The sequence below is a fragment of the Odocoileus virginianus genome, chromosome 15, assembly GCF_023699985.2.
Source record: "Odocoileus virginianus isolate 20LAN1187 ecotype Illinois chromosome 15, Ovbor_1.2, whole genome shotgun sequence".
In the NCBI taxonomy this organism is placed as follows: domain Eukaryota; kingdom Metazoa; phylum Chordata; class Mammalia; order Artiodactyla; family Cervidae; genus Odocoileus; species Odocoileus virginianus.
This window is the reverse complement of record NC_069688.1, coordinates 49,366,227-49,390,512: the sequence shown is the minus strand read 5'-3', so window position 1 is coordinate 49,390,512 and position 24,286 is coordinate 49,366,227. Positions and strand designations below refer to the sequence as shown.

The window sequence follows — 24,286 nt, the reverse complement described above, 5'->3', positions numbered from 1 at the left end:
AGTAACACTTCAGTCCTGAAAATACCCAGACTGATCCCTTTCTTCATGGAGCCATCAGACTTGACTCCCAGTGACTTCTGATCATTTCAAGAAATAAAATTTGCTTTCAAAAACAGTAGTTTGCAATGATTTGCTATCACTGAGGATTTGCAAAGTAATGTGATGCATATTATAATGAAGTCTTTGACTTTAATGGGATTTTAAGTATGAGCAGCTAATGTGAAATTATAATAATCTGAACTCACTGAGACTGAGTAGATCAAGAAACCATTTGTATTAGAAGACAAAAATTATATAGTTATTTCTAGTTTCTATTTTTTAATCCCTGAGTTTCTTGTTTTCTAAACAAGTATATCAATATAGATGTATTTTGATATACAAATTTTTTCCTTAAAAATGTAAGTTATATGTATTAATTGGCTTTAAAATATTTGTGTTTAATTAAATAAATGATTTATTTAATTAATAAAGGAGAAATGTAAAAGAGTTACTGAAAGAACTATTTCAAGCAATGTAGCATTATAATAAATGCATAATCTCTCAAGATGACCAGCTTGGAAGGGACAATAAGTATTTGTTTTCAATGTGTAAGTTTTAATCTACTTTTCAGTTAATAAGCACTATGAAAATAGATTTAATCACACCTCTAGTCTTCACAGTATTTTGTAGTCCTCACAGCGCTTTCACGTAGATTGCCTGACTTAATTATTTGGCAACCTCTGAGGTAGGCACTATTTTCCTTTGCTAGTAGATGTAAGAATTGGGCTCAGAGAGGCCCAAAGCCAAGCAACTTCAAATGATAGAGCTTGAGGCAGAGCAGGAGTTGGAGGGTGAGGGTGACAGGGGGTGGGGGATGGGGAGTGGCTAATCTTTTTAGTTTATCAACTTAAAAATATGTTTCTAATACTCCCAAACTGATCACTGTAGATATAATCTACAATTCAGATATAGGGAATTGGGAGATTCAATGTAATCCCTATTCATAATCCCAGCTGCCATATTACAGAAACTGATAAGCTGATCCTAAAATCCGTATGGAAATTCAAGGGACACAGAATAGTCAAAACAGGAAAAGAAAAACAAAGTTGGATGATTCATGCCTTCCAACTTCAAAGCTTACTACAAAGCCACAATATTCAAGATAGTGTGGTATTGGCTTAGGATAGACATACAGATCATTGGAGTAGGACTGGGAGTCCAGAAATAAATACTCATATTTATAGTCAATTGAGTTTTAAAAATTGATTGTTGTTTTTAAACTGTGGTAAAATACACACAGCATGAAATTTACCATCCTAATCATTTAACCATTTTTAATGCATGGTTCAGTGGTATTGAGCACATTCACATTGCTATGAAGCCATTACCACCATCCAGCCCCATAACTCTTTCCATCTTTTCTATGCCCATTAAATGATAACTTGACATTTCCCCGTAATTTCAGTTCGTATGTTGTCCATAAGCTTCATCCATGTGGTAGTATATATTGCAGAATTTCCTTCCTTTTTAAGGTTGAATAGTATTCCACTATCTGGAAAAGGGAATGGCTACCCACTTCAGTATTCTTGCCTGGAGCATTCCATGGACAGAGAAGCCTGGTGGGCTACAGTCCATGGGATTGCAAAGAGTCAGACACGACTGAGCGACTAAGCATGCAAGGTACAGTAAAGCTTTAGTCTGTAACTTTAATTAGGTCACAAGCTCATCTCTGGATGTCCCAGTGAGCTATGTTTTTCTCTGGCCATGCCCAGCCCACGTGCCCTGCAGAGACTAAGCCCTTGCAAACCTCTCTCTGATGGTGGTGTCATAGCATCCAGCCTGCTGGTCTTCTAGGTGTTACCCCTCTGGGCTCTTCTCTTACCACTTGCCCTCTTCTCCCACCCCCAGCCCCTGTGTCTTAGCAGAAGAACCCCAGAGAAGTTTCCAAATGACTTTGTCAACACTTGGCCGATAAATGTCAACCAAGATGACAACATCTCTCATCCACTCAAATCACTGTGCTATTTCAACACGGTCACTTGCTGTGCTGTTGTTGTTTTTCTTTCTTCCTGATTAGTGTTCTTCCGTTGCATTTTCTTCCCTCTCCCTCTTGTAGAACCAGGAAGCCAAGCAGGGCAGCCTGTGTGGAAGGCTGACCTCCTGCTTGAGTGTTCCTAGTGAGGAGAGCCCTGTTCCCAAATCCCTGAGTGCTTTGGGGCCCCCAAAGGATAGCCCATCTGAGAATGACTTCCTGGCAACGGAGAAAGCGGAGGCTCCCCAGGTCAGGAAGGCAGGCTGCCCTGGGCCTCATCACTTTGTTGAGAGGCAGCTGTGCATTTGTTGGCCCTTCCTTTCTGGTGCAGAGGGGAAGAAAGCGGCAACTGCTCTCCTCCCTTCCGACGGCATCGAAACCCATGGCTCACGGGGCTTTCTTCCAAGGCCCAGAGTGACTCGGTTCCAGGTGTCAAATGTATTTTCCAATGCGACCTATTAATTTTAAGAAGTTAGACAAACGATGATGGACAGAGAAGTAATTTTCTAATCTATGAAATTGATTACCAAAGTAATAATCTAGACTATAATGTAGGTGTTTATCAAAAAGCTGCTGAAGTGAGCTGGGGTCACCGATGGTGTCCAATACAAGGCTGGAGCAGACACCTGGATCTGATGCTTTCTAGGCAGGCCTCATATCTATGTACACACCTGAGCGATTTTCTGAACCTCAATGTCTTTATCTATAAAATGGAAATAATATTACCTACCTTTTAAGTGTGCTATAGATATTAAATAAAGCCAACTGAGCAAGTAAGCATAGCACAGGAAGATTAAATAAAGTGAAAGTCACTCAGTTGCATCCGACTCTTTGCGGCCCCATGGACCGTAGCCTGCCAGGGTCTTCTGTCCATGGAATTCTCCAGGTTAGAATACTGGAATGGGTAGTTGTTCCCTTCTCCAGGGGAGTTTCCCAACCCAAGGATTGAACCCAGGTCTCCCTCATTGCAGGTGGATTCTTTACCAGCGGATCTACCAGGGAAGTTCACAGTAAGAAGGCGTGCGTGCTCAGCTACTTCAGTCGTGTCCAACTCTGTGCGACCCCATGGACCATAACCTGCCTGGCTCCTCTGTCCATGGGGGTTCTCCAGGCAGGAACACTGGAGTGGATTGCCATGCCCTGCTCTAGGCGATCTTCCCAATCCAAGGACCGAACCTGCATTTCTTATGTCTCCTGCATTGCACCTCACACACACACATATAGATAAAGTGTATATGCATGTGTACATGTGTATATGTGTATATATATATATATGATATATGTGTGATCCTCCATTTTACAGTTGAGGAAACAAAGGCACAAAGAAGCTAAAGAAGCTTGCCCAACGCTGGCAGCCCTAAGTGGCAGTCAGAACTCGAACCTGTGCTGTCTGGCCTGAGACTTGTGCTCTCAACCAGGTACACTAGTGCTTTTCTAACACTTTTTCTAACACTTGCCCACCCCTCCCTCCAATCTTCACAGATGATAGGCACCTGGTCCCATCACCTCATGGGAAATAGATGGGGAGACAGTGGAAACAGTGTCAGACTTTATTTTTTTGGGCTCGAAAATCACTGCAGATGGTGACTGCAGCCATGAAATTAAAAGACGCTTACTCCTTGAAAGGAAAGTTATGACCAACCTAGATAGCATATTAAAAAGCAGAGACATTACTTTGCCAACAAAGGTCCATCTGGTCAAGGCTATGGTTTTTCCAGTGGTCATGTATGGAGGTGAAAGTTGGACTGTGAAGAAAGTTGAATGCTGAAAAATTGATGCTTTTGAACTGTGGTGTTGGAAAAGACTCTTGAGAGTCCCTTGGACTGCAAGGAGATCCAACCAGTCCATCCTAAAGGAGATCAGTCCTGGGTGTTCATTGGAAGGACTGATGCTGAAGCTGAAACTCCAATACTTTGGCCACCTCATGTGAAGAGTTGACTCATTGGAAAAGACCCTGATGCTGGGAGGGATTGTGGGCAGGAGGAGAAGGGGACGACAGAGGATGAGATGGCTGGATGGCATCACCGACTCCATGGGCATGAGTTTGAGTAGACTCTGGGAGTTGGTGATGGACAAGGAGGCCTGGCGTGCTGCTATTCATGGGGTCACAACGAGTAGGACACGACTGAGCGACTGAACTGAACTGAACTGAATCTTCACTTCTGCCCAAGTGACTACAAAATGCAAATTTTTAGGCCCTTTCAGGATACAAAAAGCAGATGCTGACTTAGGGACCATGACTTTTCTCTCACAGTATCTATAAACCCACTAACGTGTCACAGAGTCTCTTGGCCGGAACAGGAGCACCAAGAACAAGTGGTCATTCTGGCCAGTGTGTATCTTGTCACACGGCCAAGGTCAAGAGGATGCATTTTCCTGTTCTGGGGCTTCAGACTGCTCATTTCCTTCCCCTTCCCCTCCTCCATGTCTAGTTTAGGCAGTCATCCTGCAAAAATAAATTTTTTAGTCATAAAAGATATAAAATTGGAGTGTGTGGATGGATGCATTCAGATTCATTCCTGCTAGAAACATCTTTATGGGCAGAGAATACCACTGTTACAGAAAAAAATGGGCTTCCCTTTCACAGCCCCTCAACTCTGCTCACAAAGAGGGATTTCAGAAAAATCTGCTCTGCCGACACGGTGTTCCACATTGTGTGTGTGTTTCTGTGCCTGCTCTTCCATCCTAACTTTTGTTTAAGGAATTTGGCATTCGTGTGTATGATTTATGAATTACTGAAGAAAACTCTGGCACTTCTTCCAGGGTTATTTCATAGCTATTAGAATCAAGTGGCGTTAAGATAGGAAAGGATTTAGGATTTCAAAGACAGCACATCTGAGTATCTCGGGCTGTTTCCAAAATTATGTCCTGTGAAAACTTCCTCCCTCACAAAACGTCATTATAACAAATTATCCTAATAAAGATCTACTCTGGGGAGGGGGCTGAAACAAGGCATGCCGAAATTTTGGCAAGTCTGAATCTTTATCAGGCAACTATAAACTTCTAAAATTTTATTGTAAAAAATAACCCCACAAGCCTATAAAATAATAGCAAACATGCAGTCCTCATAACAACCGGTTAACGTCTAAGCATCTTGAGATGTTGAGTGGAAAAGAGAGTGGATCTAATAGAAAAATCTAATTAATGCCAATTTTGAGTCTAACAAACTTCCTTTGCTAGCTGCTGAAATTGTTCAAACTTATTCGATAAGCCCTTGACTTGAAAACATTTTTTTTTCTTTCTATTTACACTCACATGAAGACATCTTAAAAGGCTGACTCTCACCCCTGCTTCTTAACCAGTCAAGTCTGGGTTTTCTAGGTTGTACTGTGGTGACTATTCTAATTCACTGTTGACTCTTCAAGTTGGATGGTGGCTTTGCTCGTCACCATTACGATGGGACTGGCGGTTCTGAGTGCTTGAATTCATCTTCTCTGAAATGCCTTAATGGGAATTATTGGCGATGACTCCGTTGCTTCAAAACACTTTAAAAGGTATTTCCTTTGCAGGATCCAGCTGAACTCTTAATAAACATGTCTTATTGTTAGTCAATAAATCAGAGCCGAGCGAGAGCAACACAGAGCCCTTTGAAAGTAAAGGTAAAATAAACATAGATCTAAATTTAAAAAAAAAACCTTCTTGTGTGACTGATCTCATGCCCCAAATGAATTGCCATAAGTTATTTTAGGAATGGAGAATAAAATAATACATTTTTTTCCTTTAAATCACACTTGTGATTGTTTTAAAGAACATCTTTCTGGTAAGTGATTAAGTAGACTTCACTTACCAAGGGATTCTCCTGTCAAGTGTAAATTTCAGTGAGACCTCATCATCAGAACATCTGAGTTCACTAACCTATTTCTTCATTTTTAGACTTGGAAATGAAGACAAAACTTTTCTTTTGTATCCTTAGGATTAGAGCTCAAAAACTAGGATCTTGATCCTAACTCTTTTATTTACTTATGTATTTGACTGCATCAGGTCTTTGCTGCGGCCCGTGGGAGCTTCATTGCCTCATACAGATCTTTCCTTGTGGTGTACAGACTCTAGCTGGACTCTTAAGTTGTCATACGTGGGCTTCAGAGCGCTCAGGCTCAGTAGTTGAGGCTCAGGCTTGGTTACTCCATGGCATGTGGAATCTTAGTTTCCTGACCAGGGATCGAACCCACATCTCTTACTTTGGAAGGCAGGTTCTTAACCACTGGATCACCAGAGAAGTCCCTTGATCCTAACTCTTGATTAACATGGTGGGGTGTGGCATCGGGGAGACCAACACAAAGTAGGTTCTGGGTGGTCCAACAGGCATGTCTGGACTAAGCTGTCCTCATTGGGAGACATCACTGGGAGCCAATGAGATTTACTTACATCGCAGAGGAAACTCACTCTCTCTCCTGCTACTTGCAGAAAACAAAATCCTCTGAGCAAGGCCCTGGGAGATCTCATTGCTTATGAATAAAATATACTCTCTTTAGTACATAGAGTCCATGCTGTGTACTTTAGCTGCCTTTTAGAGGGCTTCCCAGTTCTTGGCACTATTCTGGATCATTCAAGCTACTGTGTAAGTCTTGGGAAAATAGTTGCTTGTTGCTAGTGAGACGAACCTTCAATCTCACCTCAGACACCATGAGCTGTGTGAACTGGGACAAGTTTCTTCCCATCAGCAACCTGAGTGTCATTCTCTGTAGGGTCAGGGTGACAATATTGTACCTATAGACCTCACAGGATGGTTGTATGAATTTCAGGAGCCACTGTGAGGGTGTCTCACCCCGTGTCCAGTGTTTAGAAGAAACACAAAATTATCAATTCTGCTCCCTGTATTCCTGAACAGATGAGGTGGTAGTGTGTGTGGAGTCCAGGTGGAAGGAGTCCAGTTAGAAAAAGAGCTAAACTTGTATTATTAACATCCATGCTGGCATTTGCCTTACCACTCAGTGGGGGTATCACCTGCTTTAATAGTTTGCCACAGAGACAAAAGCCAGGCTGGTGTTTAGTGTCCATTCTTGAACCCACAGTAGCCGAGTCATGTTCAAAACTGTAGTATTCCCATGTGCCTCTGCCTCTCTCTCCCACCCAGGCTGAGCGCAGCTGGGGAAGCAGAGTTGTGTCCTCTTCATCCTCAGCTAACCCTGAGGGAGGCTTGGACAGTCATGTTGAGACATCAGAGCCTCCCTCTTCACTTCCAAGTTCTCATCTCTGGGGATGAGATGCCTCCACAAGGAGGAAGCTGGAGGGACAGAGCTGCTTGTGGGGTGGGGGAAGTGCTGGGGGGCAGGGAACCTGGTGGTCATGCCGCAGACTCCCCAGAAGTCCTCACTGTGCTGCTTGCTGGGCTTAAAGTCTTCTGACCTTCTCTCAAGACATTCTCTTATGAAGCCTATGAGGGAGGAAGATGGGGTCAGGTCCCTGAGACTCAGAAAGCTCTAGCAATTTTTTTTTTCATGTCATATGGCAAGTAAATGCAGAAACAGGTTCAAATCCACACTGGCTGGTTCCTGATGTCAGCACTCTTAAGAACTCTAAGACTGGAGGAACCCTGAAGTGCCATGTGAAAAATTCCCCAGGTTTTCCCTCTGCTATACTCTTGGCTGTAGTCTTAGCTTATAATCATCAATGTATTCTGAATGCTGTGTTTTTATTATTTGTTCATGTTTTGCCTCAAAACCATCTTGATACAACCAGAATCTAGGCATATCAGAGTTATTTGGACAGCTTTATACAATTGGTTTCTCCTCTGAATCAGAGGACTAGGCTGGAAGACAAAATCATGCAGCCCTTTCCCCGTGCCCTTGAGATGCTGAGACATTCAAGGTTCTATCTGGACAAATGGAAAAGAAACCACCCAGACCCTGCACTTCAGAGTCATAGGCCTGAGCAACTTTTTGCATCAGCTCACCGGAAGAAGAGAAATAGATCAAAGTGCCCGCTGTTGTCATCCCTTTGATAATAAGTATGTTTTGTAATCAATTAAGCATAAGCATGTATCCAAATAAAATGTTTAAAGATTAAGTTATTGATTTGGGCTCCTGTCATTTTCTGCTGGCTTCATCCTAATTACTGGGAGTGCTGAAATTTTTATCAATGTTTCCTAAGTTGTCTCCACAATTGAAGGAAAGTAGTAGGGTGGTGGGGTTCACTGCTGGTTCAGATGGTAAAGAATCCGCCTGCAATGCAGGAGACCTGGATCTGATCCCTGGGTTGGGAAGATCCCCTGGAGGAGACCATGGCAACCCACTCCAGTATTCTTGCCTGGAGAATCTCCATGGACAGAGGAGTCTGGAGGGCTGCAGTCAATGGGGTCAGAAGGAGTTGGACGCGAATGAGCGACTAAGCACAGTAGGCTGATTGGGCTTCCCAGATGGTACGTGGTAAAGAATCTGCTTGCCAATGCAGGAGATGCAAGAGATTTGGGTTTGATCCCTGGATTGGGAAGATCCCCTGGAGGAAGATCCCAGTATTCTTACCTGGGAAATCCCATGCACAGAGGAGCCTGGCAGGCTGCAGTCCATACAGTTGCAAAGAGTCAGACGTGACTGAGCAAAATATTTTCCTCACATAGTAGGCTGATACAGTTTTTTCCTGAGTACCTGAAAGATGGGCTTCCCCAGTGGCTCAGTAGTAAAGAATCTGCCTTCAAGTCAGGAGCCTCAGGAGATAGGGTTGGGAAGGGTGGGGAAGATCCCTTGGAGGAGGGCATGGAAACCCACTCCAGTATTCTTGCCTGGAGAATCCTATGGACAGAGAAGCATGGCACACTACTGTTCATAAAGTTGCAAAGAGTCGGACATGACTGAAGCAGCTTAGCACACATGCACACACCTGAAAAATAGAGACAAAGAATGCTTTCTAGGAATTCAATAAATAGTCTAGGTTTCAGAGCTTGAGCTCTTTGGAGAGCAAACTCTATATCGGTTATGGCATTATAGCCATAACACACACACACACACACACACACACACACACACACTTTTTTCCCCTACAATAAGAGTAATACCTATTTTTTGTAGACATTTTGGAAAATATGAGGGTGAAGGGAGAAAACATAGATTTTTACCATCTGAGAAAGACAGTTATTGATTGGGGAATTTCCTTCCAGTCTTAGCACATATATTATAACCAAATATGGATCATACGTAGACATTGCCTTGTAGTCAGACTACGCAATATTTAAAGGATGCTGTTCTGGGTGACTAAAACTCATCTTTGGTAGACATAATACAAATGTGGGGTGACACTAGCTGGGGTGCTCCATCCTTGAGAGTTTGGAAAAAGGGAAGGGAAAGCTTAAGTATCCAGTCAAGGACTTTAATTTCAGTCTAAACAAGAGCTTTCTGGGGTGACTTCACAGTTGTGGTGTAACCCAAGATCCCTGAAAGTGATTTCAGGCTATTGCCAGAAAGGACAAGAGCTGACCCAACAAAGCATAGAGAACTCCAGGGGATATATAATGACAAACATTTTAGCTAATACTGATCCATTGGAAAATCAGATTCCTTCCTGCCAGACACTCAGATGAAAGCTATTCAGAGAGCCACAGCTAACCTTTCAGCACAGAGGGCTGTGTTGCAAAAAATTAAATGCTATGTGGCTTGGAACTTGTCTATAAAATGCATGCTGTTGACAATGGTTTCTCCCTATAGTCTACAAGAAATAAATTTGTACAAAGAAGTGTCTGGACTAATTTATTAAGTGCAAGATTAGAAGCCAGAAGCTCAGATCGGCCCTCTGCCACCGACATAGCATACAGTTCTCATGTCATCATTTCTCTTCTCCAGAAAAACTTTCAGGGTTGACAAAGTGATCGAGGTGGCTTGGCTTTGGGAGGGTAAAATTGAGGGGTTCGGTCTCTTACTGCACGAGTTCCTCAAGGCTATTTCCAGATGGTATGTGGCCTTTCAGTATCACAGGATGAAGTTCATGGCTGAATGTTATGGAGGTGGTTTTGGCCAAGGCATAAGTCATGAGACTGTGAAGAAGGCTCAGTTCAGCAGTGCTCAGCTTTTTGGAGACTTTCTCTGAGAAATGTGTTATCTCGGAATGATTTGTATAAACAAAAAGGCCTTCACAGCACCAGCCTTGAAGCAGTTTCCATAAACAAGGGAGAAGGAGCCTCGACAGGCCGCCACCTCCTGTAGACTCTGCCAGTAGAGACCTCAGCATCTTCTCCAATGAGGGCCTGAAGCGATGCCCGCAAAAGAGCAAGGGAACGCATCTGCTCTGAGCCTGCGCTCTAGTCTGTTACAGAGGATGGAAAATGTGCCTGAGGCTTGGAGTTGGGGAAATGTGTTTTTGTTCACTCAGCTCCCATTATAACCACATCTGTTATCAGCAGGGCGGGCTGTGTTAGTATTAATAGTATGACTTTCTCAAGCCTGGAGTTCTTGGCAATGTTTTGGCTGAGAGCGTTAAACAGAGAAGCTGAGAAAAGCCACTTCACTGTGCTGGGGAAATTGCCCCTTGAATTCTTCTCAGAGGCCTGACTCTGGGACTAATTTATATCTTTTCCTTGTAAGAACCGAACCTAAAAGGGACTCGGAGTAAAAAGCTGCTCTGTCTATTGTTCATGGCTTCTCAGATAGGCTACCAAGTTTGATCAGTTCAAAATGTCCCATTTTTTTCTCCTTCTCTCTCCATAGATGAACTTCAGTTTTCTCTGACACCTCCTCAACTAGTATTCTGTGATCATATGGTTTGCAGTAATAGGATCATCCACAGTCAGGTTGAAAATGACTTCTGGGATCCTCCAGAACAGTAGCTCTCAGGCTCTACTCTTTGGAGGAGGGATCACCAGGGGAGGGGAACATGAGAAGGAGCCCAGAACACACCCTGACAAACAACACACATACACACACGCACTTCCACTTGGCGCCATTTTCCAAATAATATTCCATTTGAACAAAAGGTGATGCGGCTAAAGACTGAAATACCCAATAAATGGGCTTCCCCTGTGGCTCAGCTGGTAAAGAAACCACCTGCGATGTAGGAGGCCTGAGTTTGATCCTTGGGTTGGGAAGATTCCCTGGAGAAGGGAAAGGCTACCCACTCCAGTATTCTGGCCTGGAGAATTCCATGGACTGTATAGTCCATGGGGTTGCAAAGAGTCAGACATGATTGAGCGAATTTCACTCTACTCCCCAATAAATTCTACCCTCCAATTTTACTGATTAAGAAATAAATTCCCAGGGAGGTTAATTGACTTACCTAAGGCAATTGGTTTCTTTGTGACAAAGCCAAGATTTGAAACCCAATGTTCTCATTCTTTCTTTCATTCATTTGTTCATTCATTCATTCACAAACGTTTTCTGTTTTAGGTATTGGACTGATTGCTAAGTCCAAAAAGACTTACTGAACAATTTAAATAAGTCACATCTATTTGAAAAAAATTATTTTCTGTGAATTTGAGCATTATGTTACATAATAACTTCTCTTTTAGTGACTAAGTTAAAGTCTTTTCTCATTAAATATCACATTTCTTTTGATTGCCTTGAGGAATTTGTGGTAAAGTCATATTACCATTTAAAATATGTGGAATATATTAACATTTGCAAATTCCATTCATTTAAAAAGCATCTTTGTCATTTACATTAGTGGGGTCATAGTTGGCATATATTTAACTATATAATACACTCTGTACTAAGTTTCCTTCAATGAAAGCAACATTTTCAAAATGAACCATTTTTCATGAATATGCATTATATAGTCATGCTATGCTATGGATAGCCTGGTCAGTACACTAACCACTTTATTTTACAACGATCTATTTATGTGTCTGTTTTTCCTCAGCAGAATATGAGCTGCTTGAGGGCATTACAGCAGTCCAAGGCATTTGTTCTTGCAAACAGATACACAGAAGAGCTATCTGGTAGATCAGGTCTCTCCAGATCATTAGACATTCGGAAAGCCTTTTGCACCTGTAATGTTGTGTGATAGTGAAGTTGCACCTCTGAGATTTAGCCACACTTTGTATTAGCCTACTTAGGCTGCCGTAACAAAGTACCACTGGCTGAGTAGCCTACATAGTAGATATTTTCTCATAGTTGTAAGAAGACTTGGACTTCCCTAGTGATCCAGGGGTTAAGAATCTGCCTGCTAATGCATGGGTTTGATCCATGGTCCAGGAAGGTCCCACGTAGCACAGAGCAACTAAGCTAGTATACCACAACTACCGAGCCCACACTCTGGAGTCCATGAGCAGCAACTACTGAGTTCTCGAGTCCATGCTCTGCAACAGGAGAAACCATCATAATCAGAACTCTTGCCACAACTAGAGAAAGCCCGCATGTATCAACGAAGGCCCAGTGCAGCCAAAAAAATAAGTAAAATTTGTGAGAATTGCATTGAAACATATACATTACCATATGTAAAAATAGCCAGTGGAGTTTGATGTATGATGCAGGAAACCCAAAGCTGGTGCTTTGTGACAACGTTTGGGTGGAGAGGGGGGCGGGAGGGCGGTTCAGGAAGGAGGTGACACGTCTACGCATATGGCCAATTCAGGGGTTCAGGAGCGAGGTGACACGTGTATGCATATGGTTGATTCAGGGGTTCAGGAGGGAGGTGACACATGTATGCATATGGCTGATTCAGGGGTTCAGGAGGGAGATGACACGTGTATGCATATGGCTGATTCAGGGGTTCAGGAGGGAGGTGACACGTGTATGCATATGGCTGATTCAGGGGTTCAGGAGGGAGATGACACGTGTATGCATATGGCTGATTCAGGGGTTCAGGAGGGAGATGACATGTGTATGCATATGGCTGATTCAGGGGTTCAGGAGGGAGGTGACACATGTATGCATATGGCCAATTCAGGGGTTCAGGAGGGAGGTGACACATGTATGCATATGGCCGATTCAGGGGTTCAGGAGGGAGATGACACGTGTATGCATATGGCCGATTCAGGGGTTCAGGAGGGAGATGACACGTGTGTGCATATGGCCGATTCAGGGGTTCAGGAGCGAGGTGACACGTGTATGCATATGGCTGATTCAGGGGTTCAGGAGGGAGGTGACACGTGTACGCATATGGCTGATTCATGTTGCTGTGTGGCAAAAACCATCACAATATTGTGAAGTAACTGTCCTCCAATTAAAATAAATAAATAAATACAAAGTTTTAAAAGTGATCACAAACATTAAAAAAGAAAAAAAGACTAGAATTCTGTGATCAAGGTATCAGAAAACTTGGTTTCTCGGGAGAGCTCCCTTCCTGGCTTTAGACAGTTGCCCTCTTGCTGTGTATGGGTGGAAGGGTTGGGTGTGGATGGGGGGCAGCTCTTCTTAAAAGGACACTAATCCTACGAGATTAGGGCCCCACCCTTATGATCTCATTTAACTTTAATTACTTCCTTAGGGCTCATCTCCAATACAGCCACATGGGGGTCAGGTTTCTACATATGCATTTAGAGAGGATGCAAACATTCAGTCTGTAACTTTCTTAGACAGTCTCACATTTTTCCTCCAATATGGCAAAGTGGGGAGTAATTGGGATGAGGGGCCAGAGAGTGAAGCTGCTCAACCCTAGGAAGAAGTTGATGGCACTGCTGTTTGAAAGTGGGAGACTGCCCCCTGACACTGTCCTAGTCTTGCCTTTACCTTCTCTCTCTCCAGGCCTTTGTAAGCTCTGCAGAACTTGAATACAGCTCAGTGCACACTCTAATTTCAAGTGTGTACAGAGTATGCACTGTTTGCCTTCCCCCTATCCACCTCTCCTTCTTTAGCAGTAGTTCTTGGATCTCCCCCCTGCCCTCCATAGCCCTCCTTTGATCCATGGGTCTGGGTAGATGTGCCACTCCAATTCTGAGGCCAGCAACTGGCCTTGGTCCTGGCCAGTCAGTGTATTTCATTTCCTTGGCCACAAAGATTGAGTTAGTAGTGGACATGTGATCTAGGCTGATCTAATTGGAATGATTCTTAAAAGCTTTTGGAAAAACAACTTTTCTCTTTTTTCCATCTCTGAATCTTAAGAATATGAGTCCGGAAAACCACAGCTATCTTGTCACCATAAAGTCAAAAAACTCTTATCCGAGAATGTAGCCAACCTGGGGGAGGCTAACCTGGATGGTGGAGAAAGAGCAAGTCATGTTTTGGGGGACATCATTTAGGCACACCCCCTGCTCTCAATCAGGCTGTGCTGAAGCTAGCCCAGCCCTCAGATGTCTCAGTTTGCTAAGTCAGTAAGTTCCAGACTGCTATTATTGGTGTTGCATGACTTATAACTGGGAATGCCAGATAAAACATAGGACATCCACTTAAACTTGAAATTAAAATAAACAAAAGGCAATCTCAAGTTTAGGAGCATGTTCCAAATTCTGCATTTTACTTATACTAAAAAATTATTTATTGTTTTTCTGAAATTGACATTTAACTGGACGGCCTGCATTTTTATTTGCTAAATCTGGCAGTCTTACTTGTAACTAAAATGTATTAGTGATGGATGGTGAAACAGTGTTCACAGTCTGTTATTTTGGTAAATGGGTGACAGGAGTCCCTGGCTGGGCCTAGATGTTACAAATAACGTCTGAGGATGCTGCTACCAACACTTTTCCAAAACAGGTGTCACATGTTGGTGTTAACAGGGCTGATGTGGGTGGAGAGGCAAGAAGACAGACGTCTGAGCTGAGCCAAGGATTAGCAACCATCAGGAAAACCCAGAACCAGACACACAGGAATAAAGGTCAAGGGGAAACGCAGTTGAGACATATCAAAAACACATGTGGCTCACTTTGTATTCAACAGTTTAGGCAAGGAATGGGGAGAGGAGGGAAGAAGGAGAAAAATAAGATAACAATTGAAATAATTTGGGGACTTCCCTGGTGTTCCAGTGGTTAAGAATCTACCTGGCAAATGCAGGGGACACGGGTTTGATCCCTGGTCTGGGAAGCTTCCACATGCTGTGGGGCCAACTAAGCCCAGGTGCTACAAGGACTGAGCCCGTGCACCCTAGAGCACGTGCTCCGCAGCTAGAGAAGCCATGACAATGAGAAACCCACCCACTGCAGCTAGAGAAGCCATGACAATGAGAAACCCACCCACTGCAACTACAGAAAGCCTGAGCAGCAACAAAGACTCAGTGCAGCCAAAAATAAAAGAGGAAATAAAATTAATTAAAAAAAAAAGAAACAATGCGGATGCTGAGGGTGGTCCTGCAGACAGTTTCGGGGTGACTGAGTGAGCGAGTCCCTCAGCTGGCCTCTCCCAGTGCCAGCATCTCCCCACTGAGGGTCATTCAAGGGTCGCCGCTCTGACCCGGGCTGATGACCAAGCTGTCTAACAACTGGGACTCCAGACAGGTGTGTACCTGCTGATTGTCAGCTCTGCCCTGTCCCAGCCATTTCCGCTGGAACCGCTGACGTTGGCTCCTCACTTACACGTAAGGCGGCTACACTATAGAAGGGGAGAAATGAGGCAAGGAAGCAGAACCCAGGCACATACAGAAACCAGAGGTTATGAAACACAGAGGCATGAGAGGGCTGGGAAGGTCAGTTATCAACGTGTTTTGTGAGAACTGCTGTGCCCTCCTGGTGTTCCTCTCCCTTCACACCCTGTGTCCCCTCTATGGGAGTTGCTGGGAGCCAGGGGCCCTCTCCTTTCTGACTGTTTTTGTCCTCCAGAGACTCTCCAGCCCAGCCCCTATTCCTGAGTACTTTTGGCTTCTCTTGGAATCAGAAGGGCTCTTCTCCTCTCCTAGGTCTCACCCTTCCACGGCCAAAACTCACCATCAAGTTTGATAAACACCTTCGTGTTGGTTATGGACGACGTCCCAGACCCAAAACCTTCCCAGAGCCTCAGGGTCATGCTGCATGGAAAAAAAAAAAATCAATCTCACTCTTCTAAAATAAACTGAGAAGTTGAAAAAAACAGAATCAAAAAAGAATACAAAACTGTATTATGTATGCCAAAAGTTTAACTCTTGTATAGATCTGTAGTTGCCTGCTCACCATTAAAGGGCAGAGGGGGAAAGCACTGACCCATGGTGAGCACGGCCAGGGCTGTGGAGGCTCCAGGAGCAGAGGGGTCAGACCCCCAAACGCTAGAGGGGCAGTGGGGCGACTCTGCCAAGCTGTTTCCACTCAGGTATTAGGGAGGCACAGACTAAAAAAATCAGGGAACGTGGTTTGAATTTAAAATAATAAGGCAAAAACATTTCAGAGATTTGCTGAATATCAGCAAATATCCTGGGGCCTCCTTAGCCTGCAGGTACCCAAGAGGCCACAGTAACATTGGAATTTGAACATCTCTAGGCTCGAAGAGGCTATGGGGAGGTGAGAGAGTCTCGGCTACCTCCAGCCAGTCTTCCAAGGGATAAGCTGCTTCTGGCACATTAGCGGATATCAACATCAGCTACACTGATATACTGGGCAAGGGGCCGTCCCCAGGAGTTGGTAGGGTTACCCTGGACGCAGATACAGCTTTCTGTCCCTGCAGCAGTGGCCTCCTCCTCCCTTGGCTTTAACAAGCACAATGCCTTATTCTGGGAGCACCTCCTTCACCTGCTGCCTCCAGCCCTTCACACCTGGCTCAGGCAGCCTTTTCTCAAGTATTGTCCCCACTGTATTTTGGGGGCCTATGTGAGGAGGAGGTGTGTGGGGGGGGTGTTGAGGGGATGTACAGAGAGTCCAGGGGAAGATAAAGGCAGTCTTACACATCATTCCCGTCCCTGTCTACTACCACTGCTCCTCCCAATCCCGTTCACCCACATCCCACTTTAGAAATTTTTCAGGGCTAACAAAAGTCACTTTGTTCCAGGTATAAATACCTTCTGAGTTTAAGCCTAGTGACCATTTTTCATACCTTTCTCTCATTTGCGTTCATCACAGCTTAGCTGAGCATCATAGAGGAAGGAGGCAAAAGTCGGCCAAACTAGAGAATGGGGGTGGTGAGGGGGGGGAGGAGGGAAGCGACCGTGAGGAAGAGGAGGGGGCGGGGAAGGAGGAGGAAAGGAGAGTGGGGGGCCAGGGTGCAGCTCCGCAATCACGTGACTTGGACCCACTTCGCCCCGCCTCTTTGCCTTAAAAATCTCTAGCCTGTCTCCATTTAGGATAAATTCTGATAAAATTCCTTCACAGGGCCTCTCTACCTGGGGGCAAACTATTAATTAATACATGAAAATAATGTTCTTCTCGGATTTGAGGTCCCCCCCCCCACCCAGCTCTCCTCATCATCTCTGTTTCAGGCCTCCCCCATCCATTCCCTCACTCTCTTTTCTATCCGAAGCCTCTATTGCCAAGGCAACAGGATCCCTTGTGCAGCCTCCCACCCCCCACGGAGGGCCCCTCCCCGCGACTGCTCTCCTTTCCGTGGTTCCCTTGCTTGGGTGTATCCTGGACAGGGTGGGAGCACCACTCACCCCACCGCGGTCAAGGGAAACTGCTGTCCTCTACCCTGTGCCTTCCCTCCTCTGTGAAAGGTCACAGGGTGCTTCTGTTTCTCTTCTCTAAGCTTCTCCCCCAGAAAAGAATCCATAGGCCAATAATGCACTAATGAGCACGGTAAACTTTCGGTTTATGTCAAAGAGGAGAGGAGGAGAATTCAGGTCCTACCTTTGCAGAATCAGCGACTTGAAATCCACCCTTGGGTATTTCTGTTCTCCCAGGTTTATTTTCAGGGCTTCCTTTCCCTATCCCCAGCCTAGCCCTCCTTCCTCAACCATCCCCCTGCTGCCTTCCAACCGTGCAAGCAGTTCAGTGTCTTAACAACAGTTCATCAACCCTTAGGGCAATGCTCCTGAAGACAGGAGTTCTGCCTGTTATTCTATTTCAGATCCATTGGACAGAAGTGGTTGGTTAAAAGGGTAGAACTGGACCCAGATTGCCCGGGTCAAGTCTCATCTCAGATATTTTGTAAATGTGTGAGTTTAGGCAGTCTATTTGTTTTCTCATCTGTAAAATGAGGATAATAGTATCCACATAAAGCATTATTATGAGGATCAAGTGAGATAATGTTTAAACCTTAAACCTTGGCACATGGTAAGTGCCACACCTGGTAATAGAGTTTTGCTTTAGGGATTTGGTCTTGGGAGGTGGCTTATCAACCACTGTTGTCCCTTTAGGATCTAACCTTTACCCCAAACACAGTCCTTCTAAGGCTGATCAATGCTCTCAACCAGAGGGTTTATGATAAATGAAATATTCTTCATCGAAATATCTTTAAACCAACCCTCATTCGTTCATTCACTGAATCAGTTAATGGCCACCTCGAAGCCCTCACCACACATTAAATCATATAGCTTCATTCCAGTTTCTCCACACGACCTCCCTGTGCCTTTTTAGTCCACCCCCAAACCAGTCTGAGGCAGGGCCCTGGTTCCTGGCTCTCACTATACTCCCTCCTGTCAAAGGATTATGGCATCAGCACATCACGAAAGCACATTTACAATTTTAGAAGACTCTACAGGAACTCAGGGCAACACAGGCCACAATAAATTGTGGAGCTGAGTTTTTCTAAAGATAGCTATCAACCAAAGCCTCAAAACCAGCTATAGTTGTAGGATTTCATCAGGCTTTTGCGTTCCCATGGTAACCAAGGTACATGCAAAGCTTATAAACATATATTAAGAAAGCCTCTGAGTGGAAAACATGTGGCACTCAGAGTGAGAAGAGCCAGGTCTAAGCCTAGCTCTGTGGCTCATCAGCTGGGTGGTCTGGGAAGCTATTTATAACTATCTGAGCCACTGTTTCAGACTCCATCAGTGTTTCTCAAAGTATGTGCCTCAGGTCACCTACAACAAAATCAATGGTTATATATTTTAAAAGTACATATTCTTGGGTCCCTTCCAGAACCACTGAGTCGGTATCTCTGGGGATAGGAACCAAGAACCCCATTGTTAACCAGAACCTTGTGTGGTTCTTAGATATACTGAAATCCCCTCTTAATATGTTATAGTTTCTTGATTATTCAGGCAGGCCAGAATTTGATTGCTTTGTACTCCAAGAATCACTGCAAAATCCCTGAGCAATAGCAGAGTACACGCTTCAGAGTATTCCTTCATTACCATGTATTCACCCTGTACCTCCTACAGGTCAAGCCCTATTCTTGGGATATGCGTGTGAAGTCATGTCTGACTCTTTGTGACTGTATAGGCTGTGGCCTGCCAGGCTCCTCTGTCCATGGGATTCTCTGGGCAAAAATACTGGAGTGGGTTACCACGCCCTTCTCCAGGGGACCTACCTGATCCTAGGATCAAACTCACATCTCTTAAGTCTCCTGCATTGGCAGGTGGGTTCTTCACTACTAGTGCCATATGGGAAACCCATTCTCGGGAGACGTCATTCAAAAGAGAGAAACATGCCTGTCCTTATAGAGCTTACACTGTAGTGTGTGGGAGCAGAGACAATAAAGAAACTATTAGTACATCAAAGCTATGGTTTTTCCAGTAGGCATGTATGGATGTGAGAGTTGGACCATAAAGAAGGCAGAGCTCCAAAGAATTAATACTTTTGAACTGTGGTGTTGGAGAAGACTCTTGAGAGTCCCTTGGACTGCAAGGAGATCCCACCAGTCCATCCTAAAGGAAATCAGTCCTGAATATTCATTGGAAGGACTGATGCTGAAGCTGAAACTCCAATACTTTGGCCACCTGATGCAAAGAACCGACTCATTGTAAAAGACCCTGATGCTGGGAAAGATTGAAGGTGGGAGGAGAAGAGGACAACAGAGGATGAGATGGTTGGATGGCATCACCAACTCAATGGACATGAGTTTGAGTAAACTCCAGGATTTGGTGATGGACAGGGAAGGCTGGCATGCTGCAGTCCATGGGGTCGCAAAGAGTCGGACACAACTGAGCTACTGAACTGAACTGAAATATATACATGTAGCCACAAGGATCAACTTATATATTTATTACAGAGGTCTGACAGGTGGGCCCAACTTCACTCTGAAGGGAATGTAATGGATGCTGTTGGTGCCCCACCCAGATCCCCTTTAGGGCTGGTGCACCCTCTCCTTCTCACCCCCCCCACCCCCCGCTTCCACACCCTGTCCATGACTCAGTGTGTATTGATGGCCCCTTGCCTCAAGGTGGTATAACTTGTGCTCCCTGAGCTCTCTCCAGGGAGGCCACATCCTTGCTAGCTCTTCCGCCCCATCCCTTCCTGCTCCCCTCCTTCCCCTTGTCCAGGGAGCACTCTCTGTAAGTCACGTGCACAAGAATCCCTGTTTCATGCTCTATTCTAGGGAACCCAGCCTAAGGCAGGCCCCCAACTCCAGAGGAGTTCTACAGATAAGGAGGACTGATGGTTATTATGGTTCACTCTCCCCCAGACCTTTATTGTTCCATTTTCATCCTCGATTAATATTCAGCCTTTTGGATGCCTGACGTTGCCCCGCAGAGAGAAGCAGGTCAAGCCCTGGAGACACACGCCCGGTGTCTGCTCTGTTTCTCCCACTCCCTTTCTTCTGCAGCCACAACCATTACCTGAGAGCTGACAGCGTGGCAGGGGACGTGCTGGGCTTTTGGAGGGGGACATAGCACAGCATGGGGTCCTCCGTGTCACATGCTAGGACACTAGTGTCCAGTTACTGTCACATACCTACTGCATGCATGCTAAGTTGCCTCAGTCATGTCCAAATCTTTGCGACCCCATGGACTGTAGCCCACCAGGCTCCTCTGTCCATGGGGATTCTCCAGGCAACAGTACTGGAGTGGGTTGCCATACCCTCCTCCAGGGGATCTTCCCAACCCAGGGATCGAACCCACATCTCCTGCGTTACAGGCAGATTCTTTACCATGAACCATGGGGGAAGCCCCACAAAGCTAATCCATATTTGAAAATAATCAAACATACTGTATGGTCAGCTGGCTTAAAGATAAAGTTCATATACCTTTCTCGTCAGCAATGTTTTTTTTTTAAAAAACAAATGCAACTCTGGTACACTTCTGCTCAAATGAATCAACATTGCCATCCGGATGGCCTCTTTGAGGCAAACAGAATAGGGAGGGCAGGGCAGGGCTGGTAGGGACCGAGGCCAGCAGCCTGTTCTGTGTAAGGAGAGAAGAACGTGTGTGCTCCTCTGGTTTTCATTACAAGAAGGAAAGCCCCGCTTCTGCTTCATAGATGCTAGTTTTCACATTCACCACATCAGAGGTGGATTTTTAAAAGGATGTGGATGGGTGCTGAGGCAGACATTCCTCACAGCTTGACAGCACAGACATTCCTGAAATAGTTGCAAGATTAAAGAAGTACTTGAGAGGTTTTCCTTTAAAGTAAATTTTGTAATATAATTCTTTGCTCCTGGCCCTTGGTGGGGGGGCTACATGAGGAAAATGACAGGGGAAGGGGGCCCATCCATGGAAGTTTGCCAGCAGCCTCCTCCGTGGTTCAGGTCTACCTGCCCACTAAATCTCAGATGGCTGAGAATGAGGCCTGTGCCTGGAAAGAGGGTGGCTGGTGGTGAGGGTCTTGAACTGGCAGGACCCTCCTCACCTGGGTGCATCTGGGGCCTTTATGAAAGTTTTAGGAACGTGGTTTCCAACAGGCAAAAGAGTTTTGCATGAATAAAGGACTTGGGTCATTCGCTCTGGTATTTCGCCTTGCTGGAGAGGAGAGGAACCGGGTAAAACTTAGAAGGAGAGTGACAGTGACTCACTGCTGAAAGTCAGGCTTCAGCGAATTTCCCGCGGGCAGGAAGGGCTGCCTTGTTACTCACAGGCCACTTTCTCTTTGCCAACCCGCAAAGGAAAGTGTCTGAGCATCACAGCTCAGCTCTCTCGCATCCTCTCCCACCTCTCGCCCCTCACAACAAAGAGCTCATGATGTCCCCCCAGCCAGGGTGTGTAGGAGCATATCAGCAAGGGGCTTGTGGAAATACAGAAGAGTCAGTAGCTCTTTGTTGTTCTTCAGTCACTAGGTTGTGTCTGACCCTTTGCGACCCTACGAACTCTAGCACCGAGGCTCCCCAGTAGCTCTGGGTGGGACCCAACTGTCTACCTTTCTGATAAGCTCATGGGCGATTCGTACACTACACTAACGTGGTCTTGAATCACGCTGGACCAGCCAGAACCTAACTGGTTCAGAAGCAACCACACCGAGGGGATGGAAGTGGCCTCCTGTGGCCCCTATGTTGATAAAGGTGGTTTCTTTTTCTGAGGACAGCAAATCTCCAGTCTCATCCCTGGCAACGATCCCAGTGACCGAGTGCTGCCATCAACGTCTTTGGTTGTTCCTCTTTGTCTGTCGCACCGTCAGGCTGTCGCCGAGGCTGGTTCCGGCCAGCATTCCTTCCTGCCTTCTGCAACCGGGCACCGGAGCAGGCCCCCTGGAAGAGAACATACATGAGACACAAAAGCGGAAAATGAAATCTCGCCTTCACCAGGCGATTTTCTGCTCCATCACTCCGCCTCCAGCTGCTTTATGAGCAGCGGCTCAGCAAGGCAGCTCTTTCCTGGCGGCAACAAGGCGTGCACAGGGAGCTGGGGCCCCGGCCTCCTCCGCCATGGAGTGTGCTTTGCATTCAACAGCCACTCCAGATGAAAGGGCCGATTGCTTCTAAATGCATAAATTGTTATTTCTTTATGGTTCTCATAATAGGGGCTGCCCTAAAAGTGGTGTGAAGGGCTCCTAGTTTGCAGTTTGTCCTGTTTCCCGAGCTTTGCTCATTTTTCACAGCTCTTGAACTCTTCCTCTCAATCCCAGCCTGCCTGAGTGGGCGGGAGAGCGGAGGAGATGTGGGTGGAGTGTGCCAATTAGCGCAGGCTAAGAGCAGCTTTGGCAAGAAGCCAGGAGAAGGGGGGCCCCCCTCAGGTGGAGATGATGACTCAGGGATCACAAGAGAACCTGCGTAAGGGGCCGTTTGGGTAGCAACCAATACCTGGTTTGAGTCACTGATGAATGTTTACCGGTATTAGGAGGAAGGTTGGAGCCCCGATGATTGCTAAATAAAGACAGGTTGACAAAGACGTGAACGTGTCAAGTCAGAATAAGGCAAGCCTGTCAGCTTTGTCGCCAGGATTTTGTGTTCTTTGATTAATGCCACAGAGCAGGGAGCTGGGTGCACGTGGCTGTTTGGAAGCCTCCTAACATCAATCAAAGAGTGCTCTCCTGGGCGGAGAGGAGGTTGACATGCTGCAAGGGGTGGGGGGTGACATTCTCTCCTTCTTGGAGGCCCCCTCACTCGGCAAGGGGTCCTTGAGACTGTTCACTCCAGAACTGATGTCTACCAGGCAGGGCCGGCTGACAGGTCCTTCAAGAAACTGGATAAACACTGCTTTCCTAACAGACCCTCAGAATCTCCTGGGGGCATTCTCAAGGGTGTAGGTATATGGGTATCTAGCCTGGGGTTCATTGGGGAGTGGGGAGGCCCTTATAGATAGGGGAGTTAGTATGTTTCAAGAGCTTAGATCAGCATCCAGCCTTATATGAATAATTGCTATTATTAGTAATAAGCAACCATCATTGGAAGGACTTATGCTGAAGCTGAAACTCCAGTATTTTGGTCATCTGGTGCAAACAGCTGACTCATTGGAAAAGTTCTTGATGCTGGGAAAGATCGAGGGCAGAAGGAGAAGAGGGCTTCAGAGGATGAGATGACTGGAAAGCATCACCGATGCAATGGACTTGAACTTGGGCAAGCTTCAGGAGATGGTGAGGGACAGGGACGCCTAGCATGCTGCAGTCCATGGGGTCACAAAGAGTTGGACATGACTGGGTGACTGAAAACAACAATGAACCATCAGAAATAGCCATCTTCCCTGTGTGCGTACGTGCATGTGTATTTAGTCGTGACTGGCTGTTGTGAACCCATGAACTAAATAGCCTGCCAGGTTTTTCTGTTCATAGGATTTTCCAGGCGATAACACTGGAATGGGTTGCCATTTCCTACTCCAGGGACCATCTTCCCTGAGTTTCTTTAAATCAGTCTCCATCAGTCTCTCATGACCATTGTAACATGTTACAATGAGTTCTTCACTGATTAGAGTAAATATTTTCTACTGATTTTTGTGCTTTAAAAAATAATTAGACTAGAATGGATTTGAAGTTGCTCTCTGAACAGTAGAGAATGTTAGTTGTGGTTAACTCTCTGGGAGTTACACATACCCATAGCCATCAGCTTTGGCCAACTATGCTGTTGTGGTGTAGTGTGGTTACCGGCACTGCATGGGTTTAACTCCCGGCACCTCTGGTTCCTAGCTGTGTGACCTTGGGTAACTAACTTTACCTTCTTTACCTTAGTTTCCTCATCTGTGGAATGGAGGATACTAAGAGTATCTAGCTTAGAAGGTTGTGATGAGACTTAAACACGTTCATGTGTGTAGAGCACTTAGCACAGTGCCTACCAT

The 24,286-nt window shown here is 45.4% G+C and overlaps 1 long non-coding RNA gene across 1 annotated transcript in view; it reads right to left on the bottom strand.

Moving 5' to 3' along the window:
• Positions 1-17,630, bottom strand: part of LOC110141210 (uncharacterized) — a 32,420-nt gene extending 14,790 nt beyond the window's left edge. Inside the window, exons 1-2 of the long non-coding RNA XR_002315001.2 lie at positions 17,550-17,630; positions 15,726-15,805 (exon numbers count right to left, since the gene is read on the bottom strand). This is a non-coding gene — a long non-coding RNA (uncharacterized lncRNA). The remainder of the gene's footprint in view (positions 1-15,725; positions 15,806-17,549) is intronic.
• Positions 17,631-24,286: the final 6,656 nt, after the last annotated feature.